Below are 13115 nucleotides of genomic sequence, written 5' to 3'. Positions count from 1 at the left end.
GTTCTCCTCTGTTTTTTTATTTGTTCCCACTCACTACGATCAATGAAGAAGTAGACTGGTTTCTCTGGGACTTTTATTCCGACTAATCTGTCCTCATCAAATGTGTCTGTCAGATACCCCTGAAAAAAAATGTACAAAGTGATACATTTCCAATTTACTTGTTATGTTACACTTTAAACATGTGTTTTTATATATTATATGTGCATCACAATGTGCATGCTGAATGAAACATTTATACAATTTTCATGCTGTATTTAACATAACTATGTTATTCATGACTTCTGTAGCAATTTTAGCCGTATGTTAAAATAAGGATGAGTTTAACTCACCAAAATAAGATTCTCCACCAGATCTATCAAGATCACATACATGAAATTAGTTATTTAAAACGTCAATTTCAGTCAAGGAATTAGTTTAGCTCAAAGAAAAACACATATAATAATCGTCATTAAACAAACATATTTTACGACTCATTAGCAGTATAGTGATAAAAATCCTATATGTATTCGTCCAGCAAATGCATTGATGATTTATACACTAACGTTATCTCATGACCCTAAGTAACGTGGCTTTACCAAACAGAATTAAGAGCAGAGGTAGCATAGATCGAAACACAGTTAAAGTGACCCGTTTGTGAGCGTGAACACAGAGAACCTATCACAAATGCCTTTATGGTTTTTATTAAACTCTACTCTACATAGTAAACAGAAATGACAATCGCATAGACACAAACGAAATACATGAAACACAAACACATACGCGCTAGGAAGTGCAGAGAGAGAGAGAAAGAGAGAGAGGGAGGGCATGGCCGCGAGGCAGGTAAAACATGTCTGAGAACCAATAAAATCATCTTTAACAAAGAGGCACGCTCTTAACACAGCTACTCTATATTTAGAAACGGATACTTGCAATCTCGGTGTTGGACCAATATCCGTATCCGCGTGGATGGAAATCTTGAATGGTTTTAGAATGCAGTCCTGTTGGAACGCTGAGTTTGGGTTTTGAGTCCAAAGTTCAATAGCCTAATCGGACTCCCCAGATTGGAGCCCCAAGCCGGGGTGTCCGTTGGATTGTCGTCCGCGTCGTCTTTCTCTCCCTTCCAATTCCTAATTCCAAAAAACTATAATCCGAAGTGGATCGGTGATGGTGTTTTAAATGCATACCTGCCCTGCCCCCAGATGGTCTGCTGGCCAATGCCATGAAAGTGATAAGTTTGCCAGAGAAAATTCCTTTGTTTCTCATGGCGCCTCATTTGCAGAGCTCTGACAGGATGGTCAGTTTGCATTTAATACCTAAACTTAGTTATGGACATAGTATGATGCATCCTATGTTTTTATAACATAGCTCATCATATAGGGAATTCAAAGCAGAGTAGTAAAATATGAAACATGCAAGGCATTGAATTGTGAATCATCCTAACGTATGAATACATCAGATGAACCCTAAATCAAATCTTGTATATCTAACAGTAACAGACTTAACAGTTGAAGCCTATGAGTCATAAATATCCTACAGAGAAACCAAATGGTTATCACACTCTCGGTGAGAGTTCAAAACCTAAAACCAGACCCATGGAGCCAGGCTTGCTGTGGTCTTTTGATGATGGTATCTAGAAATCAGGTCAAAAAGGTGTAAGGGGGTCTATGGCTTTCTACTCAATGATTTAGTCACTACACTTCCTCAATTTTCTCTTCCTATACCGGAATCAATTTTTTTTCATAGATTCTAAAAATCAGAAGTACATAGTAATTTTTACAACTATTTAGGAGGAATCTTGAGGAGGAAACTTTCAATAAATTACTTTTACCATACCTTTGGTCAAACATATTGTAATTTCAAAACAATAATTTCATGCAAATGTCACAGTAGTAATTTACTTGTTTAGGAGATCTTCGTATAGGTTGCACTTCCACACTTTCACCCTCGCTGGTCTGAAGAGGTGATGGTACACATTCTGCTTGGACCTACAAAAGAAAGTTAATCAATAGTTAGTTTGAAATGTTACTGACCCAAACATAAAAACTGATGTGAATCAACACAATATAGATCACCATGGAATAACATGAAAAGTAACCGCCCATCTTATATCATATACAGTACATAATGTATATATATGTATATACTGTATATAAATATTTATATATATTATAACCACCCAGAGTTTGGTTATCATGTTTTCTGTGTTTTTGTATGCCATACTTTTCCTGGGCTCTAGGTCGCCTTCTCCTAGGTCGCCTGCTCCTCAGTATTTAGCCAGATAAGGATGGGAGAAGAAGTAGGGTGGTTTGGTGAAAGGAAGCATGGTTTGACTCTTTTGGTTCACCCAATATACATAGAGTCCAGATTGAGAAACTGTGGTTTTAAACTCAATCAAGTAAGTAGCGTTAAATGTTAAATAAGTTAAATGTTTGCTCATTGCCAAATTTTATTTTGTCTTACATGTTTTACATTCACTGTTTGGTTTATAAATCCTCTGCTAATGCTAGTTTATATGTTTGTTTGTAGAAGGACTTTTTTATATGCATGCACTTAATCATCAATTATTCATATTTGTGGAATCTATGCGGCTGTTGTGTTTGGCCCAAGGTGTGTTCAGTTATCCGTGTACAGTTGTGTCAAGCACTTATTTCAGCGTCTGGCGGTATGGATTGTGTTGGATTAAGCGTTTTCTTTGGATTACCTCACTTAAGTGGACACGTCCCTGACTGTTGCCAAGGTTCAGCAGAGGATTTGACAGATTTGGACACTTTCTGTTTAAAGAAAACCAATAGAAATTTGATAGGAAAATAGTAATTAAATAGCAATATTAATTGTATTAAAATCTAAGATCAAGGATTGAATCAAACTTGCAAACCTTATTGAATGCATCTTGTAGTCTACAGCAGTTCTTTATATGATTGGAAATCCCAAAAGCAGTACACACTTGACCCCAGAAGCCTTCTTTGTTTGAGTGACTATCATCATATTCGACCCCTCCCTTTTGTAGGTCTGTTACTTTCTCCACAATCTCATAAATTTAATTTTTTGGTTTTTTTCTAGTAAAGCGGCAGTCCGCAAGTTCTTTTGAGTAAGAATTAGCTAAAACCAATTATTGAGCAAGTACGCGAAAGAAATGTGTTTAAAACTGGGTCATTACCCTTGCTGGATTTACCGCGGAAAGTTTTTAATAATGGTTAGTTATTTGCCCGGTCGGGTTGACTATCCCAAAGATCCTTATATGGTGTTTTTCGTCTATGTGTGATTTCGTCACGTTCATACACAGAACGAAGGGGATCCGGTATGGCAAGCCATGGTGTCACAATTACGGCATAGATTAAATGCGTCTGTATCCAAACGTCACGATTCCAAACGCTGTAAAGACATGCGAAAAGCCGTGTCATGATTCCGCAATCATGTCATGTTTATTCTTGGTCTTGCAGCGGAGTCATGGCATAGCCTTGGGTATTGTGTGAGAAAGACATGGCTTTGCTTATATATTGGCTGTCATGCGCTTTCTCGTGTCTCGTCTGTGTTTCCCGGCCTTTTGACTTGTTAGCCTTCCCATTAATGTTTCATTACCCACACCTGCCCCTCGTTAATTATCCTGTGTTTGTCCCCTTTAAAACATCCTCGTGTCCATTGTCCTGTGCTCGTTCATTCTTCATCGTGTTACCATGCGCCTTGTATGCTGTATGCTGTACGCTGTACCTTGTACGCTGTACCTTGTACCTTGTAAGCTGTTCCTCGTTGTAAGCTGTATCTTGTCCAAGTTGTGTTGTGGTTCTTGTTACCTTATGTCTGTACGTGTAGTTTAGTGTTTAGTATTAAGTGTTTCTTAGTCTAGTCAGTCCGTGTGCTTGTTATCATTATTTTTTATCTTGTCCTGTTTTCCCCCTTGTGGGTTTTGTTTTGTCTTTTGTAGTTTTCTGTGATATATTAAAATATCTGTTAACCCGTCATCACCGTATCTGCCTGCAATTGGGCTCTCCCCTGTCCAACCCTGACAAGCCGTCCACAACGCCATATTTGACGGCGTGTTAAAGCGGCCGAAAAATACTGCTTCTTGCGCCGCTGTTTTGCCTTATGACGGTGTAAAAAGCGCTGTTTTTCAGTAAATTTGAAACATTGTCATTAAATCCCTGATGAACTGACCCAGACCAGACCAATTTACCACTGTTCATTTCACAGGATTTTACTATGTGCGCATTGTTTGCTAACATTAAACAAATCATTGCTCGCTTTCTGAAGAAACTACTTATTTTCTTTGGTAATTTAAGGTTACACAACGTGGTCAACAATTGTATTGTCATGATTCCACTATCATGTCATGTTTATTCGTGTTATTTGAGTGGAGTCATGGCATAACCTAAGGTTTTATGTGAGATTGAATGATTCTTTCTCTTGTCTCGTCATTGTCTCCTGCATCTCGTTCCTCGTCAGCCTCTCCTCAGTGCTAATCCCCAGCACCTGTTCCTCGTTATGATCCTGTGTTTGTTCCCTTTAAAACACCCTCGTGTTCTTTGTCTTGTGCTCGTGCATTGTACTTGTTCGTCTTGCCTTTGTCTCAAGTGTTTGTTTTAAGTCTTTCTTAGTTTAACTGTACATAGTCTAGTTACTTGGTACCCTTTATTGTTATAGTTATCCTGTCTTGTTTTACCCCATCGTGTTTTTTTTTTTAAGTTTATTATTTAATAAACATCTCTGTTACACCTTTACCGTCTGTGTCTGCCTGTATTTTTGGTTCCCACGCCATGTCTCCACCCGAGATTCATGACATGTATAAAGGCCAACCAATCCCATTGTATGTATCTTGCTTATTACATAGTCTATAGCGCATATCGCCTACATGAAAGCAAACAAGCAATCGGTTGAAATATTGTATTATATTATCATTGTATTATAAATCATTTCTGGTGTAAGCGAGGTCAGCCAGAGTAAAAGGTAAAATGCATTCCCTTTAATAGGTCCTTAGGTGGCAATAGTTAAGGCCCGCTCAGACCACCGGTCATTTTTTTAGGTGGTTGGTCTTGATCTATTTATCTGTATCGCTTGGTAGTTTTTAGATTTATATTTCAGTACTTAATGGGTGGTCAGTATGAAAAGAAAGTCTGGAATGAGAGATCTTTTTATAAAATGGATCTGCACTTGATTTTTGCCGCTGAACTCACACATCAGTGTACTTTGCCCAAGTAAATGCCAAATGCCTTGCCTTTTACCTCCGTGAAGAGACTGACTCTATATCGTGTCTGCAAAGAAGCATACAATAAACAGTCCCATTTCCTTTTGAAATGGAAAAACATTATGCATTATTTTCTAATTTTCAGCACATGGGTATAGGATTCAGGCCCGGTAACCCACCAATGCAGCCAAGCCTATGTGAGAACGTGGCAAAATGAGTCGGGACGCGCGCATTAAGCTACAAGCAAAACAATTAAAAAATGTCGGTTTGCACAAAGATGGTTGTTAAGCCTACAGATCCCTTTGCTCCAAATAGTAGGCATTATTAAACGTAATAACATACACTGTAAACAAAAAAAAAAAACATAATTCAAAACCATATCATACATATTAATTCACATATTTATTGTAGGCTAAAAAGTGCATTCATCACATATTACTGCAAAAGCTTAATTTAATGAATTAACATACTGTATACTAAACTTCAAGGCGGGCAACCGTTTTTAATATAAGTGCTAATGAATGAATTTCTAGAGCTAAATTATGTTTTATCAACGTTGAGGTTGTTGTTTATACGTCATAGATCAAAGTGCATACGGGTCACATGGCCATAAAACTCAATTCAATTCAATTCAAGTTTATTTATATAGCGCTTTTCACAATGTGTATTGTTTCAAAGCAGCTTTACAGGGGCAAACAGGAAAAACAGAAAAGTTAAAACACAGCACAGTGCATGGTATTTATACAACGAGTAAGTTCATTCTAATAAATAACATCTAATTTCTAAATAAATAAATAAATGAATGAATGCAGTCTCCCGGTGAGCAGGCCAACACTGCCCTGCTGTGGCGAGGAACCCAAACTCCAATGATTGATTAATGGAGAAAAAAACCTCAGGAGAAACCAGGCTCAACCGGGAGGGCCAGATCCCCTCTGACGTGTCATAGCTGCACTCAAACTGCTGACATGTGATTTAAGTTTAGCATTTAATACCAAATATTGTAATTTCAGCATTAATAAGACAAATAGTCCGTCTTTGCTCTTGGTTGGGGATGTAGTGGTCTGAGCTGGGATGGTCCGATGGTCATATTTCTCTTGGCAGCTGGTGGAATTGCCTTAGATGGAGCTGGGATGGTCAGTCAGTCTGCAACTGTATCTGGTGTAATCTCAAATTGGGGATGGGCATCTATCCGTCGTCTGGACATGGTGGAACTTCTTCCTACCTCGGGATGGGCATCCCGAGGCAGAGGCGGAAAGAGAATAAAGAGAATAATTAGCGTAGCTGCTGTTCATTAACTATGCATTAAGTGAAAGCTTGGCTGAAAAGATGTGTCTTTAATCTAGATTTAAATTGGGAGAGTGTGTCTGACCCTCGAATAGTATCAGGAAGGCTATTCCAGAGTTTAGGTGCTACGTATGAGAAAGCTCGTCCACCTTTGGTGGATTTTGTTATTCTAGGTATTGTCAAAAGTCCTAAGTTTTGAGATCTCAGCGAGCGTGATGGGTTGTAACGTGATAAAAGCTCGGTTAAGTAAGTAGGTGCTAAACCGTTCAGGGCTTTGTAAGTAATTAAAATAGTTTTAAAATCAATGCGATACTTAATGGGTAGCCAGTGAAGCGATGATAAAACTGGGGTTATGTGATCGTATTTTCTTGACCTAGTAAGAACTCTGGCAGCTGCATTCTGAACTAACTGTAGTTTGTTTATCGATGATACAGGACAACCACTAAGTAGAGCATTACAATAGTCAAGCCGTGAGGTCACAAATGCATGAATAAGCTTTTCTGCGTCTGCAACGCATAAACTATTTCGTAATTTGGCAACATTTCTAAGGTGGAAGAAGGCTGTTTTTGTGATATTTGAGATGTGATTTTTAAATGACAGGTTGCCGTCTAATATAACGCCTAGGTCTTTAACTGTATTTGTTGGAGTAACAGTGCAGCTTTCAATTTGCAGGCTGTAATCGGAGATATTCGGTTTACTTAATTTTGGTGCTATAAGTAATATTTCTGTTTTGCTAGAGTTTAAAAGGAGGAAATTACTAGTCATCCAATGTTTTATGTCCTCGATGCACTCTGCCAGATTGGATAGCTTAAAGGAATCATCTGGTCTTGATGAGATATATAGCTGAGTATCATCTGCATAACAGTGGAAGCTAATTCCATGTTTTCTAATAATGTTGCCGAGGGGCAGCATGTATATGGAGAAAAGCAAGGGTCCTAAAACCGATCCCTGAGGTAATCCATAATTGACTTGCGTAAGATTTGACGATTTCCCATTTAAATGGACGTATTGATATCGGTCTGTTAAGTAAGATCTGAACCATTGCAGTGCCTGTCCCTGAATATCGATATAATGGTGTAAACGATCTAGTAGTATTTTATGGTCTACAGTATCGAAAGCAGCACTAAGGTCAAGCAGGACTAAGAGTGAGATGTTTCCTTTATCTGAAGCAATAAGAAGGTCATTTGTAATTCTAACGAGCGCAGTTTCAGTGCTGTGATGCGGTCTAAAGCCAGACTGAAACTTTTCGTGCATGTCATTATTTTGTAGGAAGGTACACAGTTGAGTTGACACTACTTTTTCTAGTATTTTAGACAAGTACGGGAGATTTGAAATCGGTCTATAGCTTCCAAGTTCATTTGGGTCTAAATTTGGTTTTTTGATAAGAGGCTTAATTACAGCCAGTTTAAAGGGTCCTGGGACATGTCCTAGATTAATTGACGAGTTGACGATGTTACAAATGGGCTCAATTACAGCAGGTAGTAACTCTTTTATTAAAGTAGTCGGAATGGGGTCTAATAAGCATGTCGTCGGTTTGGATGTTGCAATAATTTTAATTAAATCTTCTTGATTTATAGGAGAAAAACACTCTAACTTTTCTTTTTGGGTGACGGTTAAAACTAATTCTTCCGACACACTTGGAGGTTTGGTTTTAGCTATGTTGTCTCGTATTATTCCGATTTTCTCGGTAAAAAATTTCATGAATTCATTGCTACCAAGGTGCGGCGGAATACCCAGGTCAGGTGGAGTCTGTTTGTTTGTTAATTTAGCAATTGTACTAAATAAAAACCTTGGATTGTTTTTGTTATTTTCTATGAGGTTACGGAAGTGCTCGGCTTTTGCTGCTTTTAGTGCCTTTTTGTAACAGCTTGCACTCTCTTTCCATGCAATTTTAAAGACCTCTAATTGGGTTTGTTTCCATTTTCGCTCCAGTTTACGCGTTTCTCTTTTTAGGGCGCGAGTGGTGTTATCATACCATGGTGCTATGTTCTTTTCATTTATCCTTTTTGACTTCATAGGTGCGACCGCTTCTAATGTATTAGAGAAAATAGTGCCCATGTTGCTGGTCATGTCATCGAGCAATTTTATATTCGTTGGAAAGGTTATTAGAGAAGTCAGATCTGGCAAGTTCTTTACGAAACTATCTTTAGTAGTTGAGGTGATTGTTCTACCTTGTCGATAACGAGATATACAACTGATTTCTGCAGTGCGCAGTGTACATATTATAAAACATGTCCCAAATGTATTCATACTACTCCGATTCAAACAATATAGAACGGATACGTAGGAACTGTGATGAGCAGGTCAATACCAGGCGCAATCAACCCGTCACACCTGCGGATCGTCAACACCTGGTCCCAATCAAGCTCACCCTTTATAAACCCAGGAAGAAGAGGAAAGGGTGAGCTTGCTCTCAGTACTAGGTCTACATGACTGTGCAGTGTTTCCCCTACCATTACATTAGAAGGGCGCTGCGCCGCCCCTCTCCAACGGCACCACCCGCCCCCCTTGAAGGTCAAGTAAATCTTATTTTATATATAGCGCCAGATCACAGGAGTAGAGAAGAGCGTTTAAGGTAACCTTTCCTACAGAACATGTCTATACCTTTTTATTTTACTAAACAAACTAAATAGCATTATGGTCTTTATCTTATTTATACAGCGGCATGTCATTTCAGTCTCTACGTTTACAATTCTTATTTGCTCTCCGTATCAAGTTCCGCTCCGATGCGTGCGCACACAGACACGTGCGCTCCGCTCACGCACAGGTAAGCACACTCCCACACGAGCACCCCCACAACCACAGCGGAGCACCCAGGAGTTACATTCCCCTTCGTATTACTCACCATGTGGCACTGTTTGTATGTGCTCATTAAATCACCCTCCGGGCTTACTTTTGGAAAACCTGTTTCTGTCTCTTGTTCAGCCTGTCACAGTACCTATTTAAATTCAGAACGTACTGTCACAGAATGCAATTTCAGACGCAGTCTAAGTGTAGTGCTGTCTCTTACCTTTTCCTCGTACACTCCGTCATAGTGAATAACCACCCTATATAGTGAATAAAATTTGAGTCGACTATATAGGGAAGAAGTAAATGAAAATGAAAGGGATTTCAGGCAATGACATGTAGCCTAGCCTGTATTCTGTCTGTCATGGACATTCAACCTGCTTCAAGGTGTTTTTTACAGGTGTGTCTTGCCTAGTAAAAAGAATAACGACTCTTATATGTTTTTAAGGTTTGAGATGTTTCGAAATTCAAGTGGTGGTGGGCCGATTCACCAGCGAAGGCGCAACAGCGTAAGAGCACACAGACAAATCACTTTTAAAGTGTCTGTGTTTCCCACCCTTTCGTCTCGTTACTGATTGTTTATTAGTTCATACCCTGGACCTGTCCTGGTTGATTTTGACCCCTTTAAGAGTCATCGTGTTTCTTTGTCCAGTGTTCGGTCATTGTACATGTTTTCCAGTGTGTGTATGCTGTACGCTGTTCCTTGCATGTTTATGCCGTCTCAAGCCTGGCCCCGGTTTCCCTTATTGCTACGTGTATCTTGAGTCTTTGTTACCTTGTCTATTCGTGTCTTGCCTGTCCTCGACGTTGTGTCAACCTGTTTTGTAGTATTTTGTCTAGTTTAGTCTTTTCCACCTCGTGGGTTTTGTTTTGCTTGTTTTTGTGTGTTAATAAATATCTGTTAACCCCTTCATCACTGCTGCCTGCATCTGGATTCTACTGCCACCCTGTTTTGTGACATATCTTAAACGGGTCAAAATCAGTGCTGTGCAGTGGACTTAAAAAATGAGTAGGCAAGTTTCTACCCATGTAATTTTTGTTAATCTCTGCACTTTGAACAAGTGCGTTTGTCAGAAAACCAGTATCATTTCAGTGTTTATGTGTGAAAAATACCTCTTTAATTATTAAAAGTTCATTACAGCAGTGTTGGGGAAGCTACTCTGAAACTGTAGTTTGACAAGCTACAAGCTACTCGTAAGTTAAAGTAGTTAAACTACAGTCAAGCTACCCTTTTGGAAAAGTAGTTAGCTACATTACAAGTTACTATCAAAAAGTAGCTAGCTACATTGAAACTACTTTTGATTTTTTTGAACAACGTATATTATAAATAACTGAATAAGTGTCTGAGGAATGTTTTAAGTAAAATATTTAGTGTTTAAAACAATGTAATACAATTATGATTTCAAAGAGTATTGTTTTATTACACACAACACTCAAATATCTCAGACTGTTTGTCAAAGGTGCAAAATTGCAACAAATACAACATTGCAAGAGCAAAATATACATCCAACGTAAATTGCATGTAGAACATTTTCTTAAAAATACCGATTGTGAGATGGTTGCATTTTGGCAAGAAAATACATTGAACAACCGCTCACATGTGGCACTGGCAGGGAAAGAACTATCTGGTGTAGTTGCAGTAGACTGAAACCTCATCCAAAACATTAACCTCCAAAGGGTCAAAATGTTATAATTTGTAATGTTACAAAAGCCTCAACTGAAGAGTAAGAACGCTTGGAAAATTTGAAGTATTTTAGTTGAACTGGCATAGTTAGTCACTGTTATTGTTATACGACTCAAGCAAAACAGGAATGGTTTCACACCATCAGTCGAGAATTGAGGTGCAGTGTCCTTCTAATAAGAGCAGGCAATAACAAAATGTATAGGCAACTCAATTTGTTCTCTTAACTAAGCTGAAGCAGAAGTCCCTGACCTGTTAATTCGACACGAAAAGTTTCTCAAAAAGACTGTCGGAAAGACAGTTGCGTTTTGGCAGGAAAATGTCCTTTCCAACACTAAACAACCGCTCACATGCGCCACTGGCAGGGACACCAGTATTGCACTTAATGAAGACTCTCTTCATTTTTGATTGATGCTGGAAAGCACTATCAGGTGTGTTTGCTGTAGACTGTAGATAAATGTTCAATTCATCCAAAACATTCTCCTGGTTTTTGGAGAAGTAGTCTGTGATCTCATCGCTTTCATTTTCTGCCTTCCTCGAAACAATTGTCTCTGCAACATATGGACTGTGTGCTGCTGAAAGCTCCTGTTTTAGTCTTAAGATGATGTCATCTTTTTGTTTATTTGGTATGTAAGACATACGAAACATAGGATGTGAAGCCGTTGCCATGAGATACTTTTTACCAGAAAGGTAACTGAACCTTCTGTTCACACCACTGATGATGGCATTAACCAATGGCCCACAATATTGGAGGTTTTCTTGCTTGAGTGACTGCAACTTCTCAACAAGAATGTTGATTGTGGGGACCAAGACTCCGAGGTATGCCATTTTGTCCGACTGGAGAACATCTAGGGCCTTGGACACTGGTGCCATAACCTGTGAAATTACAAATAAAATATGGCTGTATGCATGAGTGCAAAAATACATGATGAAAATCACAGGATGCATAAGTCATGTTGATTGTTATATTCTTAAGAGTTATTAATAGGTAATAAACTTTAAAATAATTTACTAAAGAATTAGGCTACTAAAGTCATTGGTTTTAATACAATTTGTATTTAACGTACAGTATATACCAAAAATATTTTTATTTTACCAATATGGGATTCTATGAAACACTAAAAATATTTACATAAAATGATTGATTCAATACATCTTAGACAGTTCAAACTCACAATAGTAGTAAATATGATACACCGTGTGTCAAAAATTGTGATTTATTACCCAAATTTATGGCCCCCTGCTGTGTTTTTATGATTATGACCTCGTTTGACCCCCTAATTTATGGCCCCCTGCTGTGTTTTATGATTATGACCCCCTTTGATCGTGCAACGTGTGTACATTTATGACCTTTGTTGATGATCATAAAAGATGTTTGTAATGTCCAGACCTCGCTGTCACACACCCCCCCTTCACAGCGGAAGAGATAAGGAATTGGTTTGGTCAATGAGCTCCTGTGAATGAGAGCAGTTAAAAGTTAAAGAATACAAGAAGCACTGATGTTTAATAAAATAGATATATAGTGACCAAATAAATAAGACAAAATAGTCAGGTTGAGATTTTTAAGCTTAAAAATAACTTTTTTAAAACATTATGAACTTTTTTTCAGAATGAATGGTCTTTGACCATAATCTCTATGGATGAAATGACACAAAATGAGTTAAAGAATTAAGAAGAACTGATGATAGATAAATAGCGTTTAACTGAAATAAGATTAAATATTTTGAAAATCAGGTTTTAAGTTTAAAAATAACTTGATTGTGTTAAAGTGTGATGCATGCAGTCAGTTGATAAAATTGAAGTTCCAGCTATGCTCGAGGATTCTCTGCCCCCCTTCCTACCCACACACACACACACACACACACAGATACAGGCATATGTGGCTTATGAGGCCACTGTGTTTTTTCAGTGGTTTAAGGGGACACACATTTCTCACCATTCAAACAAGGTAAAAGTCATGTCAAAAATTTTCATTTGAGCTACAGAAGATACATCTCACTTCAAAAACATTATTTCACTTTCAAAACATATATATATTACATTTGTGACATTTCACAGGATTTATAGGGACAGAACCACATTGTGGTATACGTGGACAACAGGGTTTATGGGGTCTCAACACATACAACACACAGAATTAGCCATGAACTGGTATACAGGAACAACAGGGTTTACGAGGGCTCTCTACATAATCAATATAGTACT

The sequence above is a fragment of the Triplophysa dalaica genome, chromosome 5 (assembly GCF_015846415.1).
Source record: "Triplophysa dalaica isolate WHDGS20190420 chromosome 5, ASM1584641v1, whole genome shotgun sequence".
Classification (NCBI taxonomy): Eukaryota; Metazoa; Chordata; class Actinopteri; order Cypriniformes; family Nemacheilidae; genus Triplophysa; species Triplophysa dalaica.
The sequence above is the reverse complement of the archived record's forward strand: the minus strand, read 5'-3'. Positions refer to the sequence as shown.